This window comes from Eucalyptus grandis, chromosome 1 (assembly GCF_016545825.1).
Source record: "Eucalyptus grandis isolate ANBG69807.140 chromosome 1, ASM1654582v1, whole genome shotgun sequence".
In the NCBI taxonomy this organism is placed as follows: domain Eukaryota; kingdom Viridiplantae; phylum Streptophyta; class Magnoliopsida; order Myrtales; family Myrtaceae; genus Eucalyptus; species Eucalyptus grandis.
The window spans coordinates 18,905,358-18,916,994 of record NC_052612.1 but is presented as its reverse complement, the minus strand read 5'-3'; the positions used below and the strand labels follow the sequence as shown (position 1 = coordinate 18,916,994).

Sequence of the window (11,637 nt, the reverse complement as noted above, 5' to 3'; positions counted from 1 at the left end):
TTTATAGAGACTTGTCCTTTCTATCCTAGAACTCATAAGACCAATCATCCTGGATGTCACCCTCATGGGCCAGTTGCATTCATCTCATCTACATCACTTACTCTTTACTTGATAACCCCAAGCTCCATTCACAAGGGTTCGCGAGTACGAGAGAATCATGAACTGTGCCATTTTCCCTACTCAATTCCGCAATGCTCTCATTGCAGGTAACCATTGATGCTCCACTTTGGATCATCATATACCAAATGGCAATGCTCACCCAATTGAATAGACCGCTCCATTGGTAATTTCTTTTGATTGCACCCATTTGACACATTCGGTCACTTGTGCTTGGTCACTTGTGCTTTCCTTAACAAGTGTGGCATTTTTCGCCAAATGTACCTTTTGGTAGCACTCTATTTTTCCTACAAAGCCTTTCTTGATCCTAGCATACTAGTGGAGGTTTCTCCCCTTGTTGAAGATGTGATAACAAACCTCCTCTTAAGATTCACCAATTGATCTAGGAGCATTTTTGTATTCGGTGAGAAATTAGTTCTTTCTTGTGCTCCTATTGTCGTCCTAAAAGTTGGTTGAGAGCCGCACTTTGTTCAAGCATGTTTTTCCTTGGCTCTCATAGAGCTAGGTAGACCACAAATTTTCTCAGACTCATCTTACTCACTAAAGGGATCTTGCTTTGATACCATCTTTCATGGGTTAGTAGATCCTTGGTTAAGGAATAACTAGGGTGGTGCCTGGTAAACAAATAACACCAGGCCAACCTTCCACCTTCCTTCTATAGTTGTTTTGGAGAATAATATGATAAATAGCTTTTTCATATCGAATCATATCACATCTAGTTTAGTTCAGACATCTAATCCATCGAGTAAGATAGCATATCACTATTGGCACAACAATTAATTATGGCATGTCATGGTGTTATCAGGAGAGTAGTATCAACTCTCAATTAGTTTGTGCATGGAATGCCAACCTCACCTTTAGCGCTCTGTAAAGATGTATCCTTTCTATCCTAAAATTTCTAGTATCAATTGTCCTAATGCCACTCCCACAGAACTTTTATATTCATCCTCTCTACATCATTCACTCTTCATCCGATAACCCTACGCTTCACTCACAAGTGTTCGCTTGAACAGAAGAATCACATACCGTAACACATGCATTGCCTCAAATCAATCTTTGATTAGTATGGGGACCCTTCAAGTTGTTTACTTTTGAGACATGTGAAATGATATAGAAGTTTATTTGCCGTAATCTCCGGAATCAAGTTGTGGCGTGAACCACCATCTTCTAACTTACGTTCAAAGTTAAGCCCTTCTTCCTATAATTAATCACTTACAAAAAGGAAAATCCGCTTTCAAGCTCGGGGATGGGAGTTTTAGCTTATACCTTGGGCACTTTACTCCGAGACATGATTTTTTCTTTTGGGGATTGAGTGGAAAAAAGTGGTTCAAGTTAAGTGGCTCCACTATTGATTAGCAATAACATAATACTATAATCCTCTGGCCATCCACGTTTGCGATAAACTTAGTGGAAAGTAAAAGAAAATGAAGAGATATTGGTACAAATGATCTTTGAACTTTAGTCAATGTGCAATGTGGTTTCTAAACTTTACTTAATGTTCAATGTGGTCTTTGAATTCTTAATTTTTTCAATTTGTTCCTTTGACTTTTGATACATGCTCGATATAATGCTTGAATGTAGTCCTTCATTTAATTCAAGATTAGGGACAACATTGAATATTTTCATATAATTTAAGAACTAAATTAAACATATATCAAAAGTTCATAGACTATCAAATAAATTAAAAGTTCAGGGATCACATTGTATAATAAGTTAAAATTTATGATCACATTAAATAAATTAAAAATTCATGAACCACGTCACACGTTGAGTCAAAGTTTAGGAACTACTTGTGTTATTTTCGGCAAAATGAAAGAAACGTTGAGAAGAAAATAGAAAAAAAAAAATTGCACTGCGGCCCCTAATCTAAGGACAAGTTTCGATTTTTGGCCCAAAAAGGAGAAAAGGTTAAATTGTCCAACAAAGGACGACGATGATCCGAGGATGGTCGGTTTCCCCTTGCCACTTGTCGTTTTCTTTTGCAAAAGCCAAGCAAACCAGTGGCCAAATCCGACTCGACGTCTTAGTCTTCCGAAACCGGCCCGATGCATCGTTTCCAAGGACCGCTCGCCGGATATTTGAACCCCAAAACAGCGTCCACAGATGGATCTCAGTCCGCCATCGAGCAGTGTTTCATTTCATGTGATGGCGAGTCACATAGGTAAAAGCACATTTTCCTACTGATGCGGATGCATCCCGTGTCGCTGTTGTACGATGTATTCAAATGTAAAATTACCTATTTATTTTCGAAAATCTACATGTAAAATTTCACGATACAGGATTTCATATATCAAATAATTTGGAATTTCTTTATTAAATATTAGATACATTAACATGGGAATTTTGCGAATTGATTTCAATATGGCTGCGTCAACATCAATTAGGGATGAACTGTGTTTCACCCTCCATCTATAATTTATCAGCTGGAACATGTTCCATATTTTTTGGAACTAGTAACTTATCATGCATATTCTGAAACTTGGAACCTACCGCTCAAAACTGTAGCATGTGGGTTTCATTAGGTTCTAAAGTACTTCGCACCATCATGTGCAATTTTTTTTTCCTTTTTCAAAACACTTATTAAAGAAAATTTGGCGATTATAGTTATTAGCACATTCAATAACATTCACCATAAAAAAAAAAAAATCCAGTTCATTCATTACAAGGGACATGTTAGTGGCTACTAACGATGTAATTTTAAGACTCAACAAACACCGAAAAATAAACTTGTAAGAGTTAAATACACTTATTCCCATTACTCGATACGTTTAAACATTAAAAAAAAAAAGATCGGTAAAAAAAAAAAGAGAGCAAAAAAATCTTATTGGTATGCATAAAGAGCGTGCAGGTAGATTTTCGAATTCGGAAACCCCAAAACAATCATGTGACTTATAGGGTATATTTGGTAACATTTCTATTCTCGGGAACAATTTCGATTTAGAAATATTTTTTTTCCATTTCTATTCCTTATATGAGTTTTTGAACAGAAAAATATATTTGGTAACTGTACAAGGATTTTGTTACTGGAATTGAAAATAAATAAAAATGTGTTTGGTACAACCCTAAGAATTTCTACTTCTAATTTTTTTATTTAATAATAAAAGGATTTAACATTGCATGTTTGGATAAAATTGAACTTTTGTAATGATTTGATTGATCAAGGTATTTTAAAATGACCTCAGAAAATCCAACATAATAATTAATAAAAAATGGATGATTGGAATTGGAAAGAGAGAGTCTCATTAGTTTATAACTCACAATATGAGGAGATTGATGGTAAACCTTTAGACATTACAATGAAAAGGTGTATGGATCTTTTGAGAAAAAAGAGTAAACATTGATTGGAGTCATCAAGCTTTTGCCACCTTGCATTGTCTCTACAAGAAACGACATTGAAAAATCTATATAGTAAAGCTCTAAAAGCTTATTTAATTTTGAATCAATTTTCATCAAAATATTTTCATATTTTTATGCTAAAATAATTCTAAACTAGAATTAAAACTAAATGCAGAGAAACTATCTCCACCTAAAACTTTCATTCACATCTCTTCATCCATGATACTACTCACAGTATCATTAAGAGTTAAATCATCCTTCATGGTGCTCGAAATTCCTTGCACTGCGGTATTGTAACTTTCTAAAAGAGAACATAAAAATAATAAAGCTTGAAGCTTCATATCTAAATTTATGATTGCGGATTCTAATTGACCTGTGACCGGCATAAAACTAATAATATGCTTTGCCACAAAACCTCTATCAGATAACTTCATATTAACCAGTTTCTTCAGTAAAAATAACTAATTTGATGTGGACAGCTTTTCATAAATATTCGTTAGAATATCCAAGGCTTCTTTTGCAGTTTTTGCTTTCACGATGTAGTACCCTGTCTTTTTCATCAACCCTAGATGAATCGTACCTAATACCTTTCGATCAAGAATTTTCCATCCTACTTCTGCTATCAGATCCACTTCTGCCATCGATCCACTTCTGCCATCTTAGGTTTCCAACCCTCAAGTGGTGCATAGAGATTTTTTTGATAAAGATAATTGTTGATTTGTAGTTTCCACCATCCGAAATCTTGCCCATCAAACTTATCGATTCTGATTTTATCTTCCACCATACTGTTTGCTTTCAATCAAACGTCACCGAAAAATACCCTCGATGTTCTCGATTAGCTAACCCAAGCTTTGATACCAGTTGTTATGAAATCGCATGTCGATCCCAAAAAAATAATGCTTATAAATAATTTACCAAGTAGAATATAATAATAAAAAAGCATAATTGAAAGAACACACTAGAAAATTTGTTAACAAAGTTCACCTAAACCTGAGCTACGTCTCTGTGCAGAGGCACTTTGCGAATCCACTAGATTTCGAAAAACAAAGTTGGAATACAATAATGATCTTCTCTCAAGATCAGGGCACAAAGAGATTGAGAACCCTCATAAAGAAAAACTCATTTTTTTTTCTTCTCTCTTTTTCTTGCCTCTATATTTTCTTTTTCAGAATCTTGATGACTAGCGTCTTGCCATCGCTAATATAATGGCATTACTTTTAACCTAAAAGCAAATCTGATAGAAAAGATAAAATAACCCCTACAGATATTTGGCTTCATCTATAACATGTTACATGCTTCCATGTATCTCTTTGGTCCCTTTTTCATCGTTCGTTTTGCTAACACTAATTTTTTATTCGAACCCAATCTTTGTCTGAAGAAAGTTGTATATGTTGACTAGAAACATTGCTTCGACGACTTTCTGGAATTTGTCATATTATGATGCTTGTCGTGATTTTGGATCTCGTTATTTGTGGTGGATCTGTTATGTAAGATTATTATAATTAACTAATGGCATCTTAAGTAGTGTGGCATGGGACTCAAAGTTGGAGTTTTTGCTAGTAGAGATTGTAGTGATGGGGGTAAATATGTTAAGTGCATATCAAATGAACTGACGTGTTGAGTGTTTCCTTTTCGCCTTTTTCTAGGCTATGGTAAATAACTTGGAAGATGCACATGAACTGATCGATATTGATATCTCAACTGCTCTGAAAGAAAGCAAGCCTGTTTACATAAGCATAAGTTGCAACTTGCTTGCCATACCTCACCCGACTTTCAGTTGTGAACCGGTTCCATTTGCACTCTCTCCCAAGTAATTTTTCATCTGTTCAGTCGATTGAGTTTGTCAGCTATGTTAGCTTATGAATAGAGTGATGTGATTGATTAATTTTTGTTGACATAGATTGACTAGTGAGATGGGATTGGAAGCTGCAGTAGAGGCAACTGCAGAGTTCTTGAACAAGGCAGTAAAGTTAGTAATGGTGGGTGTTGGAAAAATATGACTTCGAATTGGGTAAAATAATTAAGTCTGATCAAGTAATTAAGTCGGACTTTGAGGCGTGATATCACTTTCTTTAAGAATTTATTTGCTCCACAAAGTTGCTAATGATCACCGGCAAATTTCCTGTAGGATACAACAAAGTCTCAAATGAGAATACTATATAACAATTATAGTATTTCTCTAAGGTCTCTCATTAAAAATAATTTGAAACAATGGTTGTAATTTCTTTTGAAAGAAAACGAAAAAATGGAAGAAGAAGTTAGTTTGATATCAAAACAAACGTACTTATCTTTGTCTTTCAAATAGAGGCAATTCTTCAAAAGGTTGCAAAAAAGAACAAAGGCAACCTTTCGAGAAAGGGAGAATTACCAAATAAGTCATAAATTTATTGCAATTGTGCCAATTGAGTCATAAACTTATTTTTTTTTGACCAATTGAGTCATAAATCTCTTAACATTATTCCCAGTTAGTCCATCCAACCAAAATTAGCTAGCCGGTGCCGACGTGGCAACCAGCTGACGCCGACAACCTTTTTTTAATAATATTTTATTAATTTTTTTTTTTTTTTTTCCTCCTTATCCCTCTTCCTTCTTCCTCCCTCCTCCTTCCTTTGGCTCTGGCGGGGTTTCGTCCCGTCGTCGTTGGGCACAAGCTCGCCAGACCCGGCGACGACGAGGCCCCCCTCGCCGAATCTGGTGAGGGCTCATTTCGCCAGTGGTTAGGCAAGCTCGCCCTTGCCCTGCGACAACGAGGCTAGCTAGCCTAGCCACCTCGTTCAACGATTGGCCAACCCTCCTCTCGGCCGGTCACTAGAGCCAAAGGAAGAAGGGGGAGGAGGAGGGAGAGGGAGAAGGGAAAATAAATAAAATATTATTGAAAAGAAAGGTCACCGGCATCGACCGGTTGCCACATCAACGCTGGCTGGCCAATTTTGGTTAAATCTGAATTTTCAATAAATAAAAGAGATAAGTGCTGCAGAAGTCCTAAAACTTGTTACAAAAATGCATTTAAGTTCTAAAACTTGCAAAAAGTGCAAATAAGTTCTAAAACTTATCAAAATGTTTTATTTGAGTCCTAAAATCGACGTCATTATTTTTATTGACGGAAAATGTTGACGTGGCATTTTAATTTTTTTATTTTCCAGCTGGCTTTTTAAAATAATTTTTTATTCAAATTTTTTTTACAAATTATATTTAAAAACTAAACTTCAAATTTTAAAAAACTGTTAGAAAAAGAAAAAGAAAAGAAAAGAAAAGAAAAGGGCGGGAGGAGCCAGCCACCCATCGCTGGAGGGGCCAATGACGGCCGCCGGTTGCCACCGACTAAGGTGAGGGCTTGCCGGCCCTAAGCAAGGGCCGATGCCCAAATTTGGGTAAGCCCTATTGGCCAGGTGAGGGCCACCGAGGCCTTGCCTAGGGTTGGCGACGGTCGCCGGCCCCTAGGCGAGGGTCGGCGTGCCCAGATTTGGGCGCCTCGCCCGCACCAGGCAAGGGTTGTTGGCCCTCGCCCGGTCGGGCGGCGGCCGGCAACCGTCACCGGCCCCTCCGGTGATGGGTGGCCAACGACTCTTGCCCTTTTTTTTTTTTTTTTAACAGTTTGTAAAAATTGAATTTTAGTTTTTAAATATAATTTTTTTTTAAATTGAATAAAAAAATATTTTAAAAAACCAGCTGGAAAATAAAAAATCATTTAAAATACTATGTCAAAAGATCACATCAGCATTTTCCGTCAATAAAACTGACAGCATCAATTTTAGGATTCAAATGAAACATTTTGACAAGTTTTAGTACTTATTTGCACTTTTTGCAAGTTTTAGGACTCAAATGCATTTTCGCGACAAATTTTAGGACTTCCGCAGCACTTATCCCTAAATAAAAATAATGATCATTGGTTAATGCAAAATCTCATCCACGTGCGTACTCATATCTTTTCGATGTGAGACAAGGCACATCTTCATTTGTTTTATAAACAAACTAACAACAACGGGCAACCCAAAACACTGGGTCACAAAGACTTCTGAAGCCTTCGTAGAACTAACTAATGCATGTGGCTATGCTATAGCTGTGATGCCATCGGCAAAAGGGCTCATGCCCGAGCACCATCCCCACTTCCTTGGGACTTACTGGGGTGCGGTGAGCACCGCATTCTGCGCTAAGATCGTGGAATTGGCATAAGCCTACTTATTTGCTAGGCCCATTTCAATTACTATAGTTCCATTGGTTATTCCCTCCTTCTCAAGAAGGAGAAGGCCACTATTTTGCAGCCTGATAAGGTTGTAATTGGAAATGGACTCGCTTTGTTGTGTTCTAATGAAGGATTTTTCTTAAAGCACTCGCAAAGCAGGTCAAGCAGAATACCACTGCTTATGAGAATTATCACAGGATTTATGTTCCGAAGGGCCATCCATTGAAGTGTGAACCCAAGGAGTTGTTTTGTTGAGTGAAGTGAGGAGATAAGCGGGAGAGAAAGAGTGAGATGACTTATAAAAGGAAGTGAATGCAAGTGAGAGTGTGAGTGAGTGAGGGAAAAGCAATATGAGGGTGAACATGTGGAGAGACTAGCCAAGCTTTAGAAACTCACTTCTTTTCCGAACAAAGTCTATGCTTCTCAACTTCACTTCATGCCTCAGATACAAGGCCAAAGGTAACATAAGAGCCTAACACACACAGCGCAAGAGGCTGGAGAGTCTAAGCTTTTTGTTTGGATTGATCATTGGATTTAAACAATTTTTTCTCCTGATATGGGGTGGCATATTCTGAAGGTAACATGAATGGCCTGATGATGCTTTACAAGGACATGGACTCTTGTGAGGAATGTGGAGACATAAGAGTGATGTGGGAGATGATTCAGTCTTCTCATCCTCTTGATAATGATCACAACACTAGTTTCTTGAGACACTGAACTCGGAGATGTTAGGGAAATCTTTTATGATATTTTGAAGATGACAAAATAAATTAAATGCTACTAACATATTTAATGGTTAAGTAATAGACTATGCAGATGATAGAACATGTAAATGATATTGTCAAAGTCTATACTTGGAAGAACCAAAAGACAGACTATATACTAAAGCTAAATCTATTCAGACTTACGTCCAGATTGTAAAGTCAATTGCACTCAGACTCAGATTGTAAAGTCTATTGCTCTCAGCCTTTACATCCAAAATGAGATAAAACGTAACACAAGCCCTAAATGTATAACGGCTAATGATCTGGTTTGGATTCTACATCAAGATTGATTTGATTGACTCAATCTAATTTTTTACAATTAGATCTTGAAGACAAGAACATTCTACACGAAGAAGCTCTACTTATGGAAACCAAGATTTTGTTTGTATGGGCGATCAGAATCAATTTGGGATTCTACTTCTATCACTCAATGGCTACCAAATCTTCTAAATATAGATCTGTCCAATGGGTAGATTAGAAGACGATCCTCTAAGATACCATCCAACGGCTAGTTTGGAAGTGGATGAGTATTTAAGGAGATCAAGGACCAATGAGCAAGAAAGAGACAATGTAAAATTTATAATTCCAAAGTCTAAGCGATCTTCAATCATACACCTGTCTTTGGTGAGCTTAAACGTTTGTGATCGTGAGAGAAATACCAAAAGAGTGACTTAGTGAGATAGTGTGATCTACCTCTAAGTGTTTGCATTCAAAGTTGTAATCTCTTGTTGATTGCATAATGGAATCCAGCCAGAAGGCTGTTAGCGTGGGAGAGTGGACATATGTTTGATCTAAGCCAAACCACTATAAAATCCATATTCTTGTTCTCTTCCCTGAATTCATTTATTTTGTTCGTAGTTCTATTTAACTGCTAAAGTTTGAACTCGTTCAAAATCTGTTGTACTTCAGACTCAGTTTCAAAAGTCTATTGTTCTTTAAACTCAATTTCAAAAGAAAAATATTCCTACTATTCTTTTGTGAAAAATTTTATTCACACCTATTCACCCTCCTCTAGGTGTTCATTCTAACACTTTCTAGAGATTTTGCTTCAGGCCAAAGGAGACAAATTGTAAGTCATAAAAAAATATGTTGGTCGATTAGATCGACTTTATATGCTGAGAAATTCGTTTTTGAAGCTAGCTTACATTCTGCTACCAAGGAAAGGCGATATGGGTAGATCCTGTTTTTGGTTCCTGGGGCCATCACAATTGTGTAAATTTCTTGTTAATATAGACCGTGATTACGATGAAAATGTTGTCGACCGCTCTAGTATCTGTACAGATGATGGCAGCTGGTTTGAATTGGGGAAAATTGGCCTGATGTCTGAGGTTGAATGAAATCAACAAGAGGCAGTCTGTAATAAAGTTGATCTTCGAATAATACTCATAACCTAAACCTAACAAGAAGATCTGAAATAGCCGAATCTCGGGCAATGTGGAAATTCACATGTTTAATATACTATGCAATCACCGTACCGAATGCATTGCCTAAGAGCTTTGTGTCCATTATCCCGTTGGTATAACTCACCCATGCCGAGGTACTTCCTCCAAATTTTCAGGGGCTTAACTTGAACATTATCTGCGACAGTGAGCACACGGCAGGCAAACGGATTCCTACTGCAATCACTTCTACACGTCTGATTCGGAAATGGGGAGGATTTGGCTCAGGACTGGTCACTGCATTCTTTTTTGCATATTAAGTTCGTAAATTGAACACATTGGTCTCGCATAAATGAATATGAGCCACCAGTTAACAGATTGTACAGCACTGAACACGGATAAATTGCGCGTGATGCTAGGCCGAATGCAGACTCTACGATATCAATGACAGCAAGCTTATCTAGACCCTTAACCAATCCCTGGAACTTACTGTTTCCTTGTCGCTGACGAAGAGCACTTATGAACATTACAGTTTACGTAGCCGACGTCAATAACTTTCACATGACTGGTCTCGATTGCTTTTCCTTTCTTCAAAAGACTTAAGTTCATCAGACATATATCCTTTCATTTTCAGCATTTGAGTCCTCTGCAGGGACTTCCATGTCTGCAACCTCCTCTCTCTTGATCTCAGGAGCTCTAGCCCGTGAGCGATTCTCTTCAAGAGGGTCTACGAGGAGTACCCCAAAAAACCTGATTCACGTAGGCTAGTTTGTGGCGGCGCACGAGGGTGCGAAAAAAGCTGGTCATCAGCATATTTGGCTTATTCCGACAGTATATTAAATATATCAGATTGATTAAGTTTCTTTATCATGGGTTTTGATTTGATATTTCAATATAAGATGATAAAAGGAAAGAAAGATACTACATCTATGTGTTCTTTCGAAAATTTTCATGCATTGAGATTGTTTCAGTGATATCTATATATTTTATTATTTCAATCAATATAATTTCATTGAGAATAAATATTGGGAAGAAAAAGAATTAAAAAATTGATAATTGTGGCATCGCCCGGTTCTCTTTTGGTGCCCTTTGCCATATCATTTGGAAAAATCGAAATAGCATTTTGTTTCGAGAACAAGCTCTAGCGATTCCGGTATTGAAGAACCACCTCATTAAAGTTGTCAAAGACAAGGCTTTGACTTTCAGAAACGTTGCGGATACTACAAGGAATAGGAGGTTCCAATGCAACTGGAAAATTGACCCAGTTATTTTCTCTACGGAAGAGTCCGAGCCTCATCCTTAACAGCTCTCCTACTGAGGGCATCCCGCTTTCTCTTGTGCTGCCTGTCCCCCTTGTGGCCGTTGGTTCTGACGGATGGGCTGTTTCAACATTCTCCTTGGAGGTTTGCTGGCAGCTGTTGCGGTTGGCTGGGAGTTACGTTAGTTGGAGTTAGCTCTATCTTCGAAGGTTGCTTGAGGGGTGCTCCGGCTACTGGCGGTTCCTTCCCTCCTGTTTCCTTCTTTGTTGCCATTGTTTTGCTTGTACTCGCCACTGTTTTGGCTGATTTTCCTTGCCGTTGTTGGTGGGCGTCGCTGGTTGGCTGTTTGTGCCGCTGTTTGGCAATATTTTGTTTCGTCCCGGCACCCTTCCACTCACAATGACTTCTTGTTATTTTGAGTGTAAGTTTTGGTGCTGTGATCACTTCTTGTATAGTTTGGTTAAAGTTTAATATAATTCTTTCCTTTACAAAAAAAAAAAAAAAAAAAAACGATAATTATGTGAGGTGGGGTGGTAACCATATAAGATTATTTTCAAGGCTTTATTGATGGTAAATTATTTCTTAGAAATGAAGATGAA

At 37.5% G+C, this 11,637-nt stretch overlaps 1 pseudogene; it reads left to right on the top strand.

Annotated features, from left to right (window-relative positions):
- Positions 1-5,102: 5,102 nt before the first annotated feature.
- LOC104453251 lies at positions 5,103-7,891 on the top strand (annotated as a pseudogene).
- Positions 7,892-11,637: the final 3,746 nt, after the last annotated feature.